Source organism: Artemia franciscana, chromosome 1, assembly GCF_032884065.1.
Source record: "Artemia franciscana chromosome 1, ASM3288406v1, whole genome shotgun sequence".
Taxonomy (NCBI): domain Eukaryota; kingdom Metazoa; phylum Arthropoda; class Branchiopoda; order Anostraca; family Artemiidae; genus Artemia; species Artemia franciscana.
Window position 1 is genome coordinate 58,958,090 of NC_088863.1, and position 22,899 is coordinate 58,980,988.

The 22,899-nt window shown below is 30.9% G+C and overlaps 1 long non-coding RNA gene across 1 annotated transcript in view; it reads left to right on the plus strand.

Moving 5' to 3' along the window:
• The first annotated feature begins 264 nt into the window (after positions 1-264).
• LOC136032043 (uncharacterized) overlaps positions 265-22,899 on the plus strand; it is a 47,723-nt gene continuing 25,088 nt past the window's right edge. The window contains exon 1 of the long non-coding RNA XR_010618628.1: positions 265-1,517. This is a non-coding gene — a long non-coding RNA (uncharacterized LOC136032043). The remainder of the gene's footprint in view (positions 1,518-22,899) is intronic.

Sequence of the window (22,899 nt, forward strand, 5' to 3'; positions counted from 1 at the left end):
TATATATATATATATATATATATATATATATATATATATATATATATGTACTAGCTGTTGGGTTGGCGCTTCGCTTATATATATATATATATATATATATATATATATCTATATATATAAAAATAAGTTGTCTGTGTGTGGATCTGTGGATCAGGTGACGTCACCTGAAAAACTGGATCAGGTGACGTCAAAACTGAAAAAACTAAAAAAAGGCAAAAACTACAAAAAAACTAAAAACTAATAAAAAAAATAAAGCTAAAAAACTAAAAAAACTAAAAAAAGGCAAAAACTACAAAAAAACTAAAAACTAATAAAAAAGCTAAAAAACTAAAAAAACTAAAAAAAGGCAAAAACTAAAAAAAAACTAAAAACTAATAAAAAAAATAAAAAAGCTAAAAAACTAAAAAAACTAAAAAAACTAAAAAAAGGTAAAAAACTAAAAAAACTAAAAACTAAAAAAAAACTAAAAAAAAGGAAAAAACTGAAAAATAAGCTAAAATAAAGGTAAAAACCAATAAAAAACTAAAAAAAAAACTGAAAAAACTAAAAAAAGGCAAAAACTACAAAAAAAACTAAAAACTAATAAAAAAAAGTAAAAAAGCTAAAAAACTAAAAAAACTAAAAAAACTAAAAAAAGGTAAAAAACTAAAAAAAATAAAAAATAAAATAAAACTAAAAAAAAGGAAAAAACTGAAAAATAAGCTAAAATAAAGGTAAAAACCAATAAAAAACTAAAAAGAAAAAAAGGAAAAAACTAAAAAAATTTTCATCTAAAAAACTAAAAAAAACTAAAAAAGGTAAAAACTAAAAGAACTAAAAAAGAAAAAAATAAATGACGACACTCAAAAAGAAAGCGACCAGGACAAAAGGAATGTTCGATTAGCAATCAACAAAGCACCGGGACACAGGGAGTATAAATGACGACCAGGACATAAGTAAAAAAAAAACTAACAAAACTAAAAAGAAGGTAAAAACTACAAAAAAACTAAAAAGAAAAAAAACTAAAAACTAATAAAAAAAACTAAAAAATCTAAAAATCTAAATAAACTAAAAAAGAAAAAAAAAGGAAAAAAATAAAGGAGAAAAACAAAACTTAAAAAAAGGCAAAAACTACAAAAAAAACTAAAAACTAATAAAAAAAGTAAAAAAGCTAAAAAACTAAAAAATCTAAAAAAACTAAAAAAAGGTAAAAAACTAAAAAAAATAAAAAATAAAAAAAACTAAAAAAAAGGAAAAAACTGAAAAATAAGCTAAAATAAAGGTAAAAACCAATAAAAAACTAAAAAGAAAAAAAGGAAAAACTAAAAAAAATTTTCATCTAAAAAACTAAAAAAAAACTAAAAAAGGTAAAAACTAAAAGAACTAAAATAGAAAAAAATAAATGACGACACTCAAAGAGAAAGCGACCAGGACAAAAGGAATGTTCGATTAGCAATCAACAAAGCACCGGGACACAGGGAGTATAAATGACGACCAGGACATAAGTAAAAAAAAAAACTAACAAAACTAAAAAGAAGGTAAAAACTAAAAAAAACTAAAAAGAAAAAAAACTAAAAACTAATAAAAAAAACTAAAAAATCTAAAAATCTAAATAAACTAAAAAAGAAAAAAAGGAAAAAAATAAAGGAGAAAAACAAAACTTAAAAAAAGGCAAAAACTACAAAAAAAACTAAAAACTAATAAAAAAAGTAAAAAAGCTAAAAAACTAAAAAATCTAAAAAAACTAAAAAAAGGTAAAAAACTAAAAAAATAAAAAATAAAAAAAAACTAAAAAAAAGGAAAAAACTGAAAAATAAGCTAAAATAAAGGTAAAAACCAATAAAAAACTAAAAAGAAAAAAAGGAAAAAACTAAAAAAAATTTTCATCTAAAAAACTAAAAAAAACTAAAAAAGGTAAAAACTAAAAGAACTAAAAAAGAAAAAAATAAATGACGACATTCAAAGAGAAAGCGACCAGGACAAAAGGAAAAACTAACAAAACTAAAAAGAAGGTAAAAACTAAAAAAAAACTAAAAAGAAAAAAAACTAAAAACTAATAAAAAAACTAAAAAATCTAAAAATCTAAATAAACTAAAAAAGAAAAAAAAAGGAAAAAAATAAAGGAGAAAAACAAAACTAAAAAACGAATGTATATACAGACCGGGACACCGGGATACAAATGACGACCGGGACACAGGGAATATAAATGACGACCGGGACACAGGGACACAACTACAACGGGGACACCGGGGGAAACAGGGGGATATAAATGACGACCGGGACACCGGGACAGAGAATGGTCGATTAGCAATCACAATCAACAAAGCTCAAGGGCAATCATTAGAATCATGAGGTATAGATCTGAATACAGATTGTTTTCCCATGGACCATTATATGTTGCATGTTCAAGAGTCGGTAAACCTGACAATCTATTTATATGCAAAGACAATGGGACAGCAAAGAATGTTGTATATTCGCGTAACAACTTACGCGCACGGGGGGGCTTGGGGGGGCGCGAAGCGCCCCCACCAACTAGGTGTTGGGGTGGCGCGAAGCGCCACCCCAACAGCTAGTATATATATATATATATATATATATATATATATATATATATATATATATATATATATATATATATATATATATATATATATATATATATATATATATATATATATATATATATATATATATATATATATATATATATATATATATATATATATATATATATATATTTATATATATCTATATATATAAAAATAAGTTGTCTGTCTGTGGATCTGTGGATCAGGTGACGTCATGTTTCTGTGTCGGCTGACGTCATGAAATTAGTTGTCGTCATTTTTGTTATGACGATGCTTAGTATATTGTAAAACACATTAATTTGGTTAATAATATACCATTTAAAACACCAAAATGAACATGCTGGAGTAGTCACTCGGTGAGAGAGGGTGTCAGAACGGAGAATGAAGGTCCCAGGTTCAAATCCTGGTTAGGCTAAAAAAGGTAAAAAACTAAAAACTAAAAAAAAAACTGAAAAAACTAAAAAAAGGCAAAAACTACAAAAAAAAATAAAAACTAATAAAAAAATTAAAAAAGCCAAAAAACTAAAAAAACTAAAGAAACTAAAAAAGGAAAAAAACTTAAAAAACGAAAAACTAAAAAAAAACTAAAAAAAGGAAAAAACTGAAAAATAGAAGAGAAAAAGAAAACTAATAAAATTAAAAATAAAAATAAAAAAAAATAAAAAAGATAAAAACTAAAAAAAAATTAAAAAGAAAAAACGGGACACCGGGACACAAGGAATATAAATGAAGCCCGGGACGCTCAAAGAGAAATCACAGACTGGGACACCGGGACACAAATGACGACCGGGACACAGGGAATATAAATGACGACCGGTACACGCCGGGGTGCACAGGGGGATATATAAATGACGATGGCGACTCAGGGAATGGTTGATTAGCAATCACCATCAACAAAGCTCAAGGGCAATCATTAGAATCATGAGGTATAGATCTGAATACGGATTGTTTTCCCATGGACCATTATATGTTGCATGTTCAAGAGTCGGTAAACCTGACAATCTATTTATATGCACAGACAATGGGACAACAAAGAATGTTGTATATTCGCAAGTTTTACGTAGTTAAAAACATATATATATATATATATATATATATATATATATATATATATATATATATATATATATATATATATATATATATATATATATATATATATATATATATATATATATATATATATATATATATATATATATATATATATATATACATATATATATATATATATATATATATATATATATATATATATATATATATATATTTATATATATATATATATATCTATCTATTTTCACAGGTGGGACATAGGGACACAACTACAATGGCGCGTAACGACTTACGCGCGCGGGGGGGCTTGGGGGGGGGGGCGCGAAGTACCCCCACCAACTAGGTGTTATCTATCTATCTATCTTCTATATATATAAAAATAAGTTGTCTGTCTGTGGATCTGTGGATCAGGTGACGTCATGTTTCTGTGTCGGCTGACGTCATGAAATTAGTTGTCGTCATTTTTGTTATGACGATGCTTAGTATATTGTAAAACACATTAATTTGGTTAATAATATACCATTTAAAACACCATAATGAACATGCTGGAGTAGTCACTCGGTGAGAGAGGGTGTCAGAACGGAGAATGAAGGTCCCAGGTTCAAATCCTGGTTAGGCTAAAAAAGGTAAAAAACTAAAAACTAAAAAAAAACTGAAAAAACTAAAAAAGGCAAAAACTACAAAAAAAACTAAAAACTAATAAAAAAAATATAAAAGCCGAAAAACTAAAAAAAAACTAAAGAAACTAAAAAAAGGAAAAAAACTTAAAAACTAAAAACTAAAAAAAAGGAAAAAACTGAAAAATTGAAGAGAAAAAGAAAACTAATAAAATTAAAAATAAAAATAAAAAAAAAATAAAAAAGATAAAAACTAAAAAAAAAGTAAAAAGAAAAAACGAAAAAAAACTAAAAAAGCTAAAAAAAAGGTAAAAACCAATAAAAAACTAAAAAGAAAAAAAGGTAAAAAACTAAAAAATAAATGACGATGGCGACTCAGGGAATGGTCGATTAGCAATCACCATCAACAAAGCTCAAGGGCAATCATTAGAATCATGAGGTATAGATCTGAATACGGATTGTTTTCCCATGGACCATTATATGGTGCATGTTCAAGAGTCGGTAAACTGACAATCTATTTATATGCACAGACAATGGGACAGCAAAGAATGTTGTATATTCGCAAGTTTTACGTAGTTAAAAACATATATATATATATATATATACTAGCTGTTGGGGTGGCGCTTCGCGCCACCCCAACACCTAGTTGGTGGGGGCGCTTCGCGCCCCCCCCCCAAGCCCCCCCGCGCGCGTAAGTCGTTACGCGCCATATTAGTTACGCGCCATTGTAGTTGTGTCCCTATGTCCCACCTGTGAATCGACCATTCCCTGAGTCGCCATCGTCATTTATATATCCCCCTGTGCGCCCAGGCGTCCCCTTTGTAGTTATGTCCCTGTGTCCCGGTCGTCGTCATTTATACTCCCTGTGTCCCGGTGCTTTGTTGATTGGTAATCGAACATTCCTTTTGTCCCGGTCGCTTTCTCTTTGAGTGTCGTCATTTATTTAGATTGTTTCTCCTTTATTTTTCAGTTTTTTTCCTTTTTTTAGTTTTTTTTCTTTTTTAGTTCTTTTAGTTTTTACCTTTTTTTAGTTTTTTAGATGAAATTTTTTTTAGTTTTTTTCCTTTTTTTCTTTTTAGTTTTTTATTGGTTTTTACCTTTTTTTTTAGCTTTTTTAGTTTTTTTCGTTTTTTCTTTTTACTTTTTTTTTAGTTTTTATCTTTTTTATTTTTTTTTATTTTTATTCTTAATTTTATTAGTTTTCTTTTTCTCTTCTATTTTTCAGTTTTTTCCTTTTTTTTAAGTTTTTTTTTTAGTTTTTAGTTTTTTTAGTTTTTTTTCCTTTTTTTCTTTTTAGTTTTTTATTGGTTTTTACCTTTTTTTTTAGCTTTTTTAGTTTTTTTCGTTTTTTCTTTTTACTTTTTTTTTTAGTTTTTATCTTTTTTATTTTTTTTTATTTTATTCTTAATTTTATTCATTTATATATCCCCCTGTGCACCCCGGCGTCCCCTTTGTAGTTATGTCCCTGTGTCCCGGTCGTCGTCATTTATACTCCCTGTGTCCCGGTGCTTTGTTGATTGCTAATCGAACATTCCTTTTGTCCCGGTCGCTTTCTCTTTGAGTGTCGTCATTTATTTAGATTGTTTCTCCTTTATTTTTCAGTTTTTTTCCTTTTTTTAGTTTTTTTTCTTTTTTAGTTCTTTTAGTTTTTACCTTTTTTAGTTTTTTTTAGTTTTTTAGATGAAAATTTTTTTAGTTTTTTTCCTTTTTTTCTTTTTAGTTTTTTATTGGTTTTTACCTTTTTTTTAGCTTTTTTAGTTTTTTTCGTTTTTTCTTTTTAGTTTTTTTTTAGTTTTTATCTTTTTTATTTTTTTTTATTTTTATTCTTAATTTTATTAGTTTTTCTTTTTCTCTTCCATTTTTCAGTTTATTCCTTTTTTTTAAGTTTTTTTTTTAGTTTTTAGTTTTTAGTTTTTTTTTCCTTTTTTTCTTTTTAGTTTTTTATTGGTTTTTACCTTTTTTTAGCTTTTTTAGTTTTTTTCGTTTTTTCTTTTTACTTTTTTTTTTAGTTTTTATCTTTTTTATTTTTTTTTTATTTTATTCTTAATTTTATTAGTTTTCTTTTTCTCTTCTATTTTTCAGTTTTTTCCTTTTTTTAAGTTTTTTTTTAGTTTTGTTTTTTTAGTTTTTTAGTTTTTTTAGTTTTTTTAGTTTTTTAGCCTTTTTTATTTTTTTATTAGTTTTTAGTTTTTTTTTGTAGTTTTTGCCTTTTTTTAGTTTTTTCAGTTTTTTTTTTAGTTTTTAGTTTTTTACCTTTTTTGTGGATCGTCACCTGATCCACAGATCCACAGCCGAAACATGACGTCACCTGATCCACGATCCACAGATCCACAGACAACTTATTTTTATATATATAGATATATATATATCTATCTATATTCACAGGTGGGACATAGGGACACAACTACAATGGCGCGTAACTAATATGGCGCGTAACGACTTACGCGCGGGGGGGGGGGGGCTTGGGGGGGGGGCGCGAAGCACCCCCACCAACTAGGTGTTGGGGTGGCGCGAAGCGCCACCCCAACAGCTAGTATATATATATATATATATATATATATATATGTTTTTAACTACGTAAAACTTGCGAATATACAACATTCTTCGCTGTCCCATTGTCTGTACATATAAATAGATTGTCAGGTTTCCTGACACTTGAACATGCAACATATAATTGTCCATGAGAAAAACAATCCGTATTCAGATCTATGCCTTATTATTCTAATGATTTCCCTTGAGCTTTGTTGATGGTGATTGCTAATCAAACATTCCCTGTGTCCCCATCGTCATTTATATATCCCCCTGTGCCCCCCAGCGTCCCCGTTGTGGTTGTGTCCCTTTGTCCCAGTTGTCATTTATTGTCGACAAACATGACGTCAGTCGACACACAAACATTACGTCAGTCGACACACAAACATTACGTCAGTCGACACACACGTCCCAGTCGTCATTTGTGTCCTGGTGTCCCAGTCTGTAATTTCTTTTGAGTGTCCCGGTCGTCATTTATATTCCCTCTGTCCTGGTCTGTATATACATTCGTTTTTGAATTGGTATATGATGAAATATATTATTTTTTTTTCCTTTTTTCTTTTTAGTTTTTTTTTGGGTTTTTACTTATTTTTTAGCTTTTTCTTTTTTTTTCTTTTTTCTTTTTAGTTTTCTGTAGTTTTTACGTTTTTTTTAGTTTTTAGTTGTTTTTTTCTTTGAAGTTTTTTGCTGTTTTTACCCTTTTTTTAGTTTTTTTAGTTTTTTTTCCTTTTTCAGTTTTTATTTTTTACCTTTTTTAGTTTTTTTTTAGTTTTTTTAGTAGTTTTTACCTGTTTTTTAGTTTTTTTTCTTTTTTAGTTGTTTTTCTTCTTTTGTATTAATGCTAAAGCCAAGGTTCGAACCTGGAACCTCTCGGACCTAGAACCTGGAACATAATTCTTTACCAACTCAGCTACTTCGGCTTGAATAAATTTACCTTTTTTATTTTTTTTTTTATTTTTTTTAGTTTTCTTTTTCTCCTTTATTTGTCAGTTTTTTCAATTTTTTAGTTTTAGTTTTTTTCTTTTTCAGTTTTTAGTTTTTTTTAGTTTTTTTAGTTTTTTTATTAGTTTTTAGTTTTTTTCTTTTTATTTTTTTTGTAGTTTTTACCTTTTTTTAGTTTTTTTTTTAGTTTTTTTTTTGGTTTTTTAGTTTTTAATTTTTTACCCTTTTTTAGTTTCTTAGCTTTTTTAGTTTTTTTTAGTATTTTCTTTTTAGTTTCATTTTGTAGTTATTATCTTTTTTAGTTTTTTTTTCTTCTTTTGTATTAATGCTAAAGCCAAGTTTCGAATCTTGAACCTCTCGGACCTAGAACCTGGAACATAAGGCTTTACCAACTGAGCTACTGTATTTGTATTTGTATCGGATTAACGACGCTTCTTTACTAAGGTCCCTGCGTCGGCCCTGCAGTGCATTCCTGCAGCATGGTTCGATCTCTGGGTCCCGTATTACCACACTAAGGTCAAACCCACTGCGCCAACACAGGTAATTATATAACTGAGCTACTTCGGCTTGAATATATTCGTTTTTGAATTGGTATGTGATGAAATAATTCAGACGTCATATGCGGACAGTGACGTCACTCGACACACAGACACACAGACAGCTTATTTTTATGTATATAGAAGATATATATATATATATATATATATATATATATATATATATATATATATATATATATATATATATATATATATATATATATATATATATATATATATATATATATATACATATATATTCATAAGTTTTTCCACCCTTTGGAAGTTCGAGGAATTGCCCTTGGTGCCAGTAGTGGTAGGCTAAATAGATTCGATTCAATTCTGTGCTTTAAAAGTTAAATTCAAGTGTAAACAAGGCTAGATTTCAATTAAAACATGTCAGAGTGGTTTATCGCACATTTTTGGGAAGAAGTCTGATTAACTTCTCAACAACTTTAATTCTTGCAAAAATAGAGAAAAATACTCATAAGAATAATACATATTCAGAGAAAAAACTAGTCATTTCTCATATAAAACAAATAAAAGCAACGGTTTTGTGAGAGTTCAAGCTCATATAATAGACTAAAAGTAAGACCTAGTAGGATCTAAAGGTAAGAAAAGCAACTAGAGACTAGCAAACAGCTTGATAACCGATAAAAAAAGGCATCAAGATAAAAATGAAAAAACAAAGTATCTGTGAAGCTTATACAGCTTAGGCTTAAGAGACCATTCTAGGATCAAATCAGAAGAAACAATAATTTATTGCTGAGATAAACACCAATTCCATCTAGTCTTACATGGCAAGTCAAAAAGTTAAAAAAAGAGCTAAATTCAAATATTATTTGTATCTCTCGTTTTAACCTTTACTTCAAATTAGGCCAAAGATAAGATAACCATTGTTACCGAAAAGGCATGATCAATGAAAATTGTTATATATATATATTCTAGCTAGCCAGGGTTCTGCATACTAATTAGTTCTAATTATTTCCAAAAAAATAACCGGATTTTCTCTACTTTTAAAAGATGGTGGACCTGGAGACCTTTAATTGACTCCATGTTTCGACTGAATTAAGAATCATATTTTTTATTTTTTTTCTGATTTTCCTGGGTGATACTGTATTATAGATGGTATAGAATAAGATGTGTATAAGATAATATAGATGTGTATAGAAGGTGTGAATAATATAAATATAGGGCCGTATAAGCCTTTTCAATATGGTATACATAATAAGAAAATATAATAAGGCATGTAAGAAAAAATTTAGTGAACAATACCATTAAACATATCAGTGATGTGCTAGTAACTCAGTAGAAAAGTCATAGGGGGATTTTTCTGGGAATAATTTAGCGCTAACTTTAATCATGAAGATAAGCTGCTGAACAGCAGGATTGGATTTTCTGCGGTTTCGCCTACAGCTTCTAGATTAGATTTGGATCAGAATCAAGTACTAGCTTATGGAATCTTGCCCATATAATGTGATTTTCAAAAAAAAACACAGTAAATACCCTAAATGGTTGTGACAGTAGCTTCTTCCCAAAAGGCTATAGGTTACTATCAGTAAGACGGTATCCAGGATTTTCGTTTGGGTTGGGGGGGGGGGTATTTCTTGGAAAGGGATTACAAAAAATATATATACAAAATAAATCAAAAATTTGTTTATGTGCATTTTTTACTTTTTCAAAGTCTTTTCGAAGAAATTTGACTAGTAAAGTATGTCCGATTTCTAACAACAATATCTACTAAGCTTCAAACTTTTGGTTTTCTATTTGAAGATTTTTAATTGTTATAGTCCCTTGTTCAAATATACGCAAGTATTTGTGCAATTAACAGCCGCTGGGCCGTAGCACTCGGCAAGCTTCTATATATGAATCCTCAATGTCGCTTGTCTTCTAACCGCAGACAGTTTTCTGTCTTTCATATTGACGTCTTTTCAAAGATACTTGATTATTAAAGCAAATCCGATTTCTAACAACAATATCTTCTAAGCTTCAATATTTTGATTTTCTTTTTTAAGGTTTTTGAATGGTTTCAATCTCTTGTTAAAGTATATACAAATATTTTCATATTTGACAGTTTTTGCTCTTTAAGCAATTTAATGTAAACTTCTCCATACAGGAAAAACATAATTTTGTCCTCGTAAGTGCCGTCATTGCAATACCGATGTATATAAAATGGACGTCACTCACATAATTTGCTTTTCGCTAAAAGTAGGGCTCTTAGAGAATTTTCTCGAGCTTCTGACCTATCTAGATTGTTTTATGGGCTAGAATATCTCAGGATTCCGATTTTTCTGGAAACATATGGAGTATTTTTCGAAAAAAACTAAATAAATACACAATTATTGCTCACTTAAAAATATACTAGCTGTTGGGGTGGCGGAAACAAACACGCATACATACAACTCATTTTTATATAGATACAAATGCTAATCAAATTGGGAATTGCAATCGTTTAAATTGAAAAGGCAGATCCGTTGGAATCAAAGGAATGCGAGGAATAAGAACAGCCTCACCCTCAAAAGGCCCTGTCAAGATTGTTACCTCTTTTACGTTTTCCATTGTTTTTTTTTTACGGCAAGTCGCGTGCCATTGCAAAGCTTTGGTGGGTTGATATTTCGTAACAATTTTATTGGTACGCCTATTTTAAGTTCTAGCACGTGTGATGGAAACCCTGGGAGATCCAAGGAATTTAAAAATTCAGATGGATAATTAACCGCTTCATTTGGTTCCAGAACTGTGTCGATTGACTTGTAAAGGACTGCCTGGTCTGGAATCTTGGTCAAAACAATATTGTTGATTTCGTGGACGTCTATATTCTTGGCTGCCATAATCGCTCGTTCACTTAGCCATTTATGATTTTTATAATTGGTTAGAATATTCGGAAATACTTTTTCAATCAATTCATTTTTGGACGTCACTAGATGGCTATTCATTTACAATTGCACGTCACTATTCATTTACAATGCACGAATTTGACTTGGAGTTGACGTTTTGCACACGTCATTGATGCAGTTATCCCAGTGTTGGTCATTCTCCAATAAATTCAGAGCTTGGCATGAACCACGGTAAATGTCATGTATAGTACCGTTTACAGTTCTCAAATACTCAAAGGACATCGGACCGGGTACATTGACCAAAAGCAGGCGTAGAAAGAAGCATTCATGTTGATTGGGGTGAATGGTGTAGAGTCTTCCTACCGTGGTATCTTTGAAGATGGTAGGTTAGCTTTCGACTGACTTACCCTGTTTTCGACGTTCAAATGATTTATTTTTAGTATTCCACGTGTAATACGAAGGCACTTCAGTATACAGCAGTTTTTTTTGCAAAAGAATCATTTTGGCATAACGAAAAGAAAGCAGTTAAAATTGTATCTGGTGGATTCAGGGCTCTTTGTTGCACGTTGGATTCCAAACAATAAACACGTTGATCATTCTTTAAATGTACTGCTAAGTGAACAACAGCTGGAATTCGTTCATGTATCGGAAATGAAAGAATTCGCCAAACAGCTTCATAAATGCTTATGTATCTTCCAGCCTGATATTTTGTGATTTCATCGATATCACTGATTTCGGACTGCAAGCCAAAAACTGCCATGTCACTGCCTTTGTTGACGTATTTACATATGTATTTGATTGCCTTCACGGAGTTACAATATTCAGCGTTTATGTGTGCAATAAATGTTTTTGATAATAAAGGGGAATATGGAACAACCCACTGGTTATCGACTTCGATGGTGGTACCGTTACGCTTCTTTATTATTGTTATCTTACCACCATCATCAGTAGATCTTCTTCTATATTGTGGTTAACCATCATTGCCAGCAATTGTGTTGGGTACTAAAAGTCGAGGATATTGCTTTGTGCACCTTCCTTTGGCCATGCATGGTGATTTTTCGTTCAGTGCACCACAAGGTCCATGTATCATATTTTTTAACCACAATACCATATAAACATTATCGACATTTTCATCAGGTATTTCAGCGGAAATCACATTATCAATTTCATTAGAAGTAGTTTTATCATATAGCCAGATTAGTATATGTGCGTGTGGCAATCCTCGTTTTTGCCATTCCACTGAGTACATCCAGCATCGCACTAACCCAAACACTTTAAGTTTTACTTTATAGTTTATCAGTGATATCAACTTTTTCCGGCAAACACAGGCCGTAATGTCATGTCTATGAACCACCGATTGTCCTTGAAGTAAAAGCTGCTGTATCTCGTCCCAAGATTGAAGACATGTAAATGTAATAAATAAATCTGGAATACCATAGAGACGAACATACGCAATAGCATCTTGAGCATATTCATGCATGTGCTGGGGACTGCCAGGATGTGACGAAGGTAAAATCGTTAATCTTCCAACGTTTGTGGTATTACCGTCATTTACAACTGCATCTCGCAAATGAATGTATTGTTCAGAGCGGAGATTGGTCTGATTCAGACAGATAAATAGCAAACGTTCTGATTCAATTTTTGCATGCATGTCAACGATGTATTGGTGAAACAATTGACGGCATTTTAAAATATAATTGTCTTCATCCTGCCGAATCATTAGTCTATAGGAATAATAAGGTATTGCGCTGTATTTCTTATCCGTTTGTTTGTTAGTGGATGGATCTTGCAATTTATTATTAAAGTAATAGCCGTCGGCTCCATCCCAAAAAATGATAGGATATTGTAAGGCATCGTAACATCGATGAGTCTCAGCAATTCTTACCAACTGAGCGTTTTGATTATGAAGAATAATATCTCGAGGTAAAAACTGATCACGGACCATAACAATTGCCACTTTGTCAATAGCTGGAGCATTGTATCTACGCACATGTTGGCCAGGAGGCATTTTGTCAGCGGAAATAACAATTTTATGCGTATCAGTAGGCATCAAATAGATGGCTATTTTGAACAGACGCACTAAATTATTATTTTCGTGGAAAAGATGTTGCAATTAGGAAACGATTGCCCTTTCAACGTTGTGAGAAATTTCGCAACGTGCATTCAATTCAGAATTTATATCACTGATGAAGTACAATTGTAAAAATTGATGATTCTCGCCGTAGAATGGTAGAAGGGACTCTGCTTTATGATAAATTTGCCCTTTTACTTTGAAAGTAGGCATAAATTGATCGGGATTTTTGATTTGGGCACCAAAAGACGTCATTTGGAAGCATTAGTTATATTTTCTGATCTTTGATAAAATATGCTTAGATTCTGACATAGTTCCAGTAAGAAAAGTTTTCAATGGCTCTGGTGGTGCAGCCAGTAGAGGAAGTTTAACTTTTCCAGAGGCACAACACATTCCCATTGTTTCACCATTAAATTTCAAGGCCTTGCAATAGGGACAAATTTTAGACATAGTCCCGATTTGAACACATCTAAACAAGCTATAATCATCGAATGGGCTGTACCTGAATGCCAGGTGAAAACTTCCAGGCTGCTCTTGTGATTCCTTGGCACGCTTTCTTTTGGTGATTTCTCTTTGAGACGCAAGCCTGTTTTCACGCTTTTGTTGTGATTCCTCGGCACGCTTTCTTTTGGTGATTTCTCTTTGAGACGCAAGCCTGTTTTCACGCTGTTGTTGTGGTTCCTCGGCACGCTTTCTTTTCATACTTCCTCTATTAGCCGTAAGCCTGTTTTCACGCTGTTCTTGTGATTCCTCGTCACGCTTTGTTTTCTTACTTTCCATATCAGCCGCAAGCCTGTTTTCACGCTGTTGTTGTGATTCCTCGGCATGCTTTCTTTTCATACTTTCTCTATTAGCTGCAAGTCTTTTGGCATAGACTCTTTGAGCTGCTTCCTTGGCTGTTGCCATTGTAGGATCTTCTTTCATTTTACAATTAAAAATTTCTCTTTGAACGATCTTCTTAAATACTTATAATGACGTCATATACTAAGCCTCGTCATAACAAACATGACGAAAAACAACTTCATGACGACATACAGCTAAATCCTTATAATGACGTCAGTCGAAATTAATATTTATTGGTGTTCCAAATTTTATACCCAGCGTATGACTGAAAAATCTAGCTTCGATTGGATTCATAGGCAAAGAAGAGGGAGGGAAAGAGGGAAAGAGAGGAGATTCGATTCTTTTTAGCAGCACATCCCTTAGAACGGATAAATTGAACTTGGCCAAACTTGATAGTAAATTCGAGTTAGGGTCCCGGCTATGCCTTTGGATATTTAGACGTACTACAATCTTTAAGGAGGAGGAGGGGAGGAGGGGCAGTGAATGAGAGTAAATTATTATCATTAGTAGCAAGTGTACCAGAACAAATTGTCGGATCCAAACTAAACTTGAGGAATAATAAAGGGTAGTGGCCAACTTGCACCTTATGAGATCTAGCCAAAATTTTCCAGAGAGAAAGAGGGGGGAACATCCCTAAATTCTTCTCAAACGAAGGGCCTATCTTATTCAAATCGAGCTTGGTGTTATGTAAGAGTAAGTGCCATGGTTATGCCTTTTGTGAGTCCATATCCGATCAAACTGGTGAAAGGGTTTTTGTAAAAGTTTTCATCCCGACATCTACTAGAATGGGATGTCAGATCAAACTTGGCACAAAGTGAGAGCAAGTGTCTTACTTAGAAAACTTTTTGGTCTTGAACCACTAGTCCGTGAGGAGAATAGGAAGCGGTGAGAGGAAGCAAACCTGGTGACTAAGGCACTTGCCAGAATAGATTATCCGATTTAAGCAAGTAACAGAAAGTGAGATGTCATTTTGTGTATTGTGCTTTTTGGGGCCCTCACTACCAGAGAAGGATATTCCCTCCCAAACTTGTTGTTAGGTAAGACCTGTATGTCTCTTAGGTCTGCAACTCGTCTATGGCGCTTGTACAAAGGCCATCTATTGCTCAAAAAAACCAATCAGCTTTTCTTAAACTTTCAAATAGCTCTTGTGAGAAACAGATATTCTGGAAGTAGAATACCTTGAATCTAAGCCTATCTCAAGGTAGGATAATTTCAGTCAGAACTTTAAAGGTAGGATAATTTAGTTCTAGTTTAGCGACACTAAATATAAAGTTCAAATTGGCTAGTAATCACAAAGTAGACACTAAGTAAACATTTGTAAAAACAAAATAAACAGCAGCTAACACAGAATAGTAGACACAAAAAAAGCGGTGTTTGGTATGTTATAGTTCAATTACCACGGCGAGCATATTGTCATAGAATTGAATTTACAAGACATAAAAAAAATTAAAGTTCTTCGAAAAATATACATTTCTTTGATAAATCTACAGATTTAATTAGGACACCTACAGCCTATTTTACTGAAATTAATGCTCTATTTTAATATTCTTTTTTTTTATTATGAAGAGTGAAAAATTTGACGATCAAAGCGTTTCTTTAGTGGCCTATGATATCCAAGCTAAAAAAAACGTTTTGGATGTTTTAAGTTATGTTGAATATTCAGTACTGAAGATTCTAATTTTTTTAAAACTCATCTTGAACTACTAAGGCTTCCGCCTATATGAGTCTTTAAAACTGTATAGTATGAGTGCTAAGGGGTACCAAATTGGGACAAAAATATCTCTCCCCCTCTTAAATTTCAAAATAGCCTTTTTGATGTCATGATGTTATAAAATTGAAAATATGTCTATCACTGCTCCAAAAATTTCAGTGATTTGGCTAGTCCGTGAACGATAAGCCTAAGTTAGGTGCTAAGCCTGCTTCAAAAAGTCCATATGAAAATCATTCTGTTACAATAGAGAAGTTTTATTACATATCCTGCTACCCTAAAAGAGAAGCAAAATAATCATTTCTGACTTCTCACTAGCTCTTGCAATTACCAAATAGATGTTTCCATTCCAAAAAGGACCCAATATCATGTCTTTGCGTTTAAAATTTATTGAAATAGCAATTATGCATAAAAAAGTAAATCTCAGAAAGACCCAAATATACTTGGTAGAATCTGCTCAAAAACTTAAGCTAGTATTTATTTAAATGAACCGTTAAAGCTGCCGTATTAAGCTAAATAAAAATTAATTTATTTATCATATCAGTTCTGGTACTTTGCAAAATAAAAAAAAAGGTCATATACCAGTGATCAGCGTTAAAAAAATATTATTTGGCTTTAGACCAGTGGTTCTCAACCTATTTCAATTTTGGGCTATGCCACACCTAGGCATTTCAAATATCCTTATACCCCCCCTCCGGGTATTTAAATTTTGCTATTAAAATTTTTACGTGTATTCACCTGAACGAAGGATAAATGGCAATTAACTTTGTAAGTTTCTTGGACCACTAGGTATATTTTATCTTAATGACAAATTTGTTTCAATACAGCATTTTTTATACAATGTATATCGTCAATGCAATAGTATCATCTATGTCTTTTGCTCCTTAAATGTACCTGAGCTGAAATCATTCGGATCACATTTTTTTCAAAATTTCTCTAAAGTAATAGTCAGCCGAAAGGTGGACATCCTGCCCATGACCCACTAAATTATTGTCATGCCCCACCCACGGGGCCAGCAATCCACATTAGGAATAAAGGTTTTAGACTAAAACGGTTTGACTTACTACTACTACTACTAGTACTACTACTACCAACTCACTGCAGCATCAAGCCACGTGACGTCACGCTGCTCTTTCACCCCATTATGCTCAAATCTTTCCTCTGTACCCCCTACCAAGAAGTTTGCAGCCCCTTTCGGGCTTATCTGCTTTTAGTTTGGTCTAGGATAGGTGGTAAAAAAGGACGATCTTTGGATATCTGTCACATATGACCTGCAAAAGATGTTTTTTTTATTTCAGCATTTCTCTCATTTTAGCCCAACAAAGTGTAATATAACTACACTTTTTGTACAGCTTGGCTCTTTTTTATATATGGTTTGTCAATTGGGTATCCAAAACGACCCATAGACAATTGTTCTAAGAAAAATTAACCAATCACCCTCCGTCTTCTGATGCACCAAGTTCAGAACAATAACTGATTACAGTAATTGCTGAAACTTCTAATATTCTAATATTTGGTCGAAGACTCAGTTCGATTCTTCTAAATTCATTTCAACTCTGAAAACAGTCTACTAAAATTCAAGAAAATTATGCCAATATAAGTACAGGAACTAAAAATTAGAAAATTTGCAATTTAAATTATGAATGTCCTTAAAGTAGATGTACTACCTACCGACAATATATAAGCCCCCATACAAAGCCAATAATTTACCAATAACCAATGATAAAAACCGTTAATAAGATAGTGCAAGTGAAGAAGTGGCCCATTGGGAACAGGCGCATTACCAAGGAATTAAAGTTTAAAAAACAACTTCTTAAGTCTTAACATCAATTCTAAAAATGCAGACAAATTACTAGCAACATAGCGGAAGACTGAAGCAACGATCCACGTTGTCACACAGAGGTTTTATTATCTGCAAAAAATTTTCAATGAGAAATATATATGTGTGTAGAATTAGTATAACAATCTTTAATCCAAGATAGAGAATCTGGAACAAATGGAGAAGTGAATATATTTCCCTGATATTTTTCTCTTATACCGTTTAAATTATAGGAGTTTCGTAAAAAAAATTTCCAAGTTTTATTAAACCGTAAATGATAAATTACAGCAAGGTCTCAAAACCAAAATAATCCTCCAAATATACATATGTTGATACTGTCCAAAAGCAAAGACATCCTGTACTTTCTCAGAATGCTTTCCAAGTCTGAATTTCCAAGTCTATTTTATTTAGAAAAAAATCAACATTATGCTTGACGTTCATTTTTTGGGAGCTAGGATTTTTTGAGGTCTGGTAACAGTGAGAACAAACACATATTTGGATTGAGAATCTTATAACAAATTTTTCAAAAGCTTACTTTCATCAAAAATTAAATTATTTTAAAGTAACCTATTTATCGTTAATTTCAACATACCTTTTACCTACGACTACACCTAACTTTGGGAATAATTAAGAAGAAATTAAGAAAACCCTCAAAAATTCTGAAAGCTACTTTAACAAAATCTCAAATACTTATCTTATTCTTAAATTGCCTTAGTTAACCCCCACCCCTCATTATTGGAACAATATATAACGCAGTTTATATATCATCGTGATATTTTACAAAAGCACCACTTTTTCATGGTTATGCCAACAATGAGTACTAATCAAGCAACGAAATTGTCAAATAAATTGGTAAAAATTATAAGGTTTAATTGTGAAATATAATAGTAAAATATCAACTCTGTACTGGTTCATTAGGGAGGGGGCAGGGATAAATTGAAGAAAAGGTGCTTTAGGAATGTCATAAGTAAGTATTTATGAACATTTTATAAAAATAAAGAGAGTTTTCAAAGTTGGAAGAATTTAATTATTAGTAGAATACGGAATAAAATATATTCTAACTTAAAAAATAGTAACACTAAATCATTATTTTATAATGCGAAGATTAAACAAGCAATTGCTAATCTACAGAATGAATTTGTAATTTTGCCAGTGGATAAAGCTAATAATAATTTTGCCATAATTTGTCAGAAGCTGTATTGTGATATCTTAGAAAGGGAGTTATGCACAACTAATGTTTACGAAAAGGTAAATTTAGAGGATGAGAATTTAATTGAAAATACTGAAGAAATACTTTTTAAAAATTTTGATATTAAATTAAATGACATTGATAAAAAGTTCCCTTTCCTATATTGGACTGTAAAATTTCATAAGAATCCCCCTAAACCACGGTTTATTGCTGGAGCAGCTAAACGTCCAACCCGCATTGCTGCTACTGACCTCTCTTTAATTTTAAAGGAAATTGTAAATAAACTCAAAACCTATTGTTCTGGTATTAAAAAGTTTTCGAATTTTAATCCATATTGGAGTGTTAATAATTCACTGCAGGTTATAGATTCTTTAACAATGGTTTCAGCTAAAGGAATTGAGTCTTTCGATTTTGCGACAATGTATACTAATTTACCACTTAATGTAGTGTTAGATAATTTAAAAACTGTTATCAAGAAATCTTTCCTCTTATCTAGTAAAAGGTTCTTAAAAATAGATAGTTATAATAAAAAAGCTATATGGAAAAATTGCTTTAATACCACAGTTAACTTGAGATGTTACAGCTTGGGTATGATTTTTGAGTTATTAGAATTTGTTTTATACAATACTTATATAAGATTTGGTGGTGATTTGTACAAGCAAATCGTGGGAATTCCCATGGGGGGGGGGATGCCAGCCCATTTATAGCTGACTTGTTTTTAAGTCAACTAGAATATAAATATATGATGGATAAGAATAATCCAAATAATTTAAAACACGTTTTGTCAAATAATAAAAGATATTTAGATGATATTTTGGTCTTAAATTGTAAGGATTTCATTGATATTTCTAAAAATATATATCTGTCAGAGCTTACTCTTGAACCTAGTCATGGCGCTGGTCATGAAGATTATTTCTTAGATTTAAATATTAATATTTGTGATAATAATAAATTAAGTTTTAAAATGTATAATAAAACGGATGATTTTGATTTTGAAGTGATTAGTTTCCCATTCCCTGAAAGTAATATACACTCAAATATCACGTATTCGGCGTTTTTCTCACAGTTACTTCGTGATGCAAGGATTTGTAGTAATTATATTGATTTTAAAAATAGATGTAAAATCTTAAGCCAAAAATTGATATCAAGAGGTTTTTCTGCAAATAAATTAACTTGGCAATTTAAAAAATTTAGTTTTTATTATAAAAATTTTTTAAATAAATATCAAAAGAATTATCTGGAAATACTTAAAGAAATTTTCAACTAATTTCGGAGGTTCGACAAATGATGATGTAGCGCCATTTATTATGAATTGTGTTTCTAATAGAATGGATTTTTTTAAAAAAATAGCCACATGGTAACGATGAATTCTATAATTGTTTAGTTCATTCAATTTTTTTTTGCATTGTGTTAATTATTGTGATTTGGTAAAATTTATCATATTTAGTTTACCTATTGTTGCTAAAAAGAGGGATATATTAACAGGATAAGCTTGTTTTGGTGTTACTTGGTTGTTTTACATTTGCATTTTTTTTCATAAGCATGTATTTTGGGGGTGATACCTGACACGGGGATGCCATTGATATTCTGTGGTAGCCACAACACTTTGCTGGGTAGAGAATTTAAAGTGGCGAAACCCTATACGCAAGTGTATTTTCCTGATGAGCCCTTGTGTTGGGTTATTGCCTCTGAATTATTTGTCTTTATTATTTTTTCTATTGTTTGGTAAATGACGACTTATGCTTATTGACTACATGACTGCCTGTCCATGGATTATTCTTTATGGTTGATTGTGTATGGCTATGCTGTTTGACCTATGTGATTGTATGGATGAGTAGGGTAAGGCCTCATTCAAGTGCTGGTCTATATTAATCACTAATTTAGGAAAATAGTCTTCTTTTTCACCTTCTGTCTTTTTTTTGTGTTTGTGCTGTTGCATTGGTGATTTCTCTTTTCATGATATATATATATATATATATATATATATATATATATATATATATATATATATATATATATATATATATATATATATATATATATATATTTATATATATACTAGCTGTTGGGGTGGCGCTTCGCGCCACCCCAACACCTAGTTGGTGGGGGCGCTTCGCGCCCCCCCCAAGCCCCCCCGCGCGCGTAAGTCGTTACGCGCCATAATAGTTACGCGCCATTGTAGTTGTGTCCCTATGTCCCACCTGTGAATATAGATAGATATATATATATATGGTTTTAACTACGTAAAACTTGCGAATATACAACATTCTTTGCTGTCCCATTGTCTTTGCATATAAATAGATTGTCAGGTTTACCGACTCTTGAACATGCAACATATAATGGTCCATGGGAAAACAATCTGTATTCAGATCTATACCTCATGATTCTAATGATTGCCCTTGAGCTTTGTTGATGGTGATTGCTAATCGACCATTCCCTGTCCCGGTGTCCCGGTCGTCATTTACATCCCCCTGTTTCCTCCGGTGTCCCCGTTGTAGTTGTGTCCCTGTGTCCCGGTCGTCATTTATATTCCCTGTGTCCCGGTCGTCATTTGTATCCCGGTGTCCCGGTCTGTATATACATTCGTTTTTTAGTTTTGTTTTTCTCCTTTATTTTTTTCCTTTTTTTCTTTTTTAGCTTATTTAGATTTTTAGATTTTTTAGTTTTTTTATTAGTTTTTAGTTTTTTTTTCTTTTTAGTTTTTTTGTCCCGGTCGTCATTTATATCCCCCTGTTTCCCCCGGTGTCCCCGTTGTAGTTGTGTCCCTGTGTCCCGGTCGTCATTTATATTCCCTGTGTCCCGGTCGTCATTTGTATCCCGGTGTACCGGTCTGTATATACATTCGTTTTTTAGTTTTGTTTTTCTCCTTTATTTTTTTCCTTTTTTTTTCTTTTTTAGTTTATTTAGATTTTTAGATTTTTTAGTTTTTTTATTAGTTTTTAGTTTTTTTTTCTTTTTAGTTTTTTTGTAGTTTTTACCTTCTTTTTAGTTTTGTTAATTTTTTTTTTACTTATGTCCTGGTCGTCATTTATGCTCCCTATGTCCCGGTGCTTTGTTGATTGCTAATCGAACATTCCTTTTGTCCTGGTCGCTTTCTCTTTGAGTGTCGTCATTTATTTTTTTCTTTTTTAGTTCTTTTAGTTTTTACCTTTTTTAGTTTTTTTTTAGTTTTTTAGATGAAAATTTTTTTTAGTTTTTTCCTTTTTTTCTTTTTAGTTTTTATTGGTTTTTACCTTTATGTTAGCTTATTTTTCAGTTTTTTCCTTTTTTTTAGTTTTTTTTTATTTTTTATTTTTTTTAGTTTTTTACCTTTTTTTACTTTTTTTTAATTTTTTTAGTTTTTTTAGTTTTTTAGCTTTTTTACTTTTTTTATTAGTTTTTAGTTTTTTTGTAGTTTTTGCCTTTTTTTAGTTTTTTCAGTTTTTTTTTTAGTTTTTTATTGGTTTTTACCTTTATTTTAGCTTATTTTTCAGTTTTTTCCTTTTTTTTAGTTTTTTTTAGTTTTTAGTTTTTTTAGTTTTTTACCTTTTTTTAGTTTTTTTAGTTTTTTTAGTTTTTTAGCTTTTTTATTTTTTTTATTAGTTTTTAGTTTTTTTTGTAGTTTTTGCCTTTTTTTTAGTTTTTTTAGTTTTTTAGCTTTTTTATTAGTTTTTAGTTTTTTTTTGTAGTTTTTGCCTTTTTTTAGTTTGACAACTTATTTTTATATATATAGATAGTTTTTTTTTTACTTATGTCCTGGTCGTCATTTATACTCCCTGTGTCCCTGTGCTTTGTTGATTGCTAATCGAACATTCCTTTTGTCCTGGTCGCTTTCTCTTTGAGTGTCGTCATTTATTAGTTTTTTCCTTTTTTTTTTAGTTTTTTATTGGTTTTTACCTTTATTTTAGCTTATTTTTCAGTTTTTTCCTTTTTTTTGTTTTTTTTTATTTTTTATTTTTTTTAGTTTTTTACCTTTTTTTAGTTTTTTTTAGTTTTTTTAGTTTTTTAGCTTTTTTACTTTTTTTATTAGTTTTTAGTTTTTTTGTAGTTTTTGCCTTTTTTTAGTTTTTTCAGTTTTTTTTTTAGTTTTTTATTGGTTTTTACCTTTATAGTTTTTTTAGTTTTTTAGCTTTTTTATTTTTTTTATTAGTTTTTAGTTTTTTTGTAGTTTTTGCCTTTTTTTAGTTTTTTCAGTTTTGACGTCAC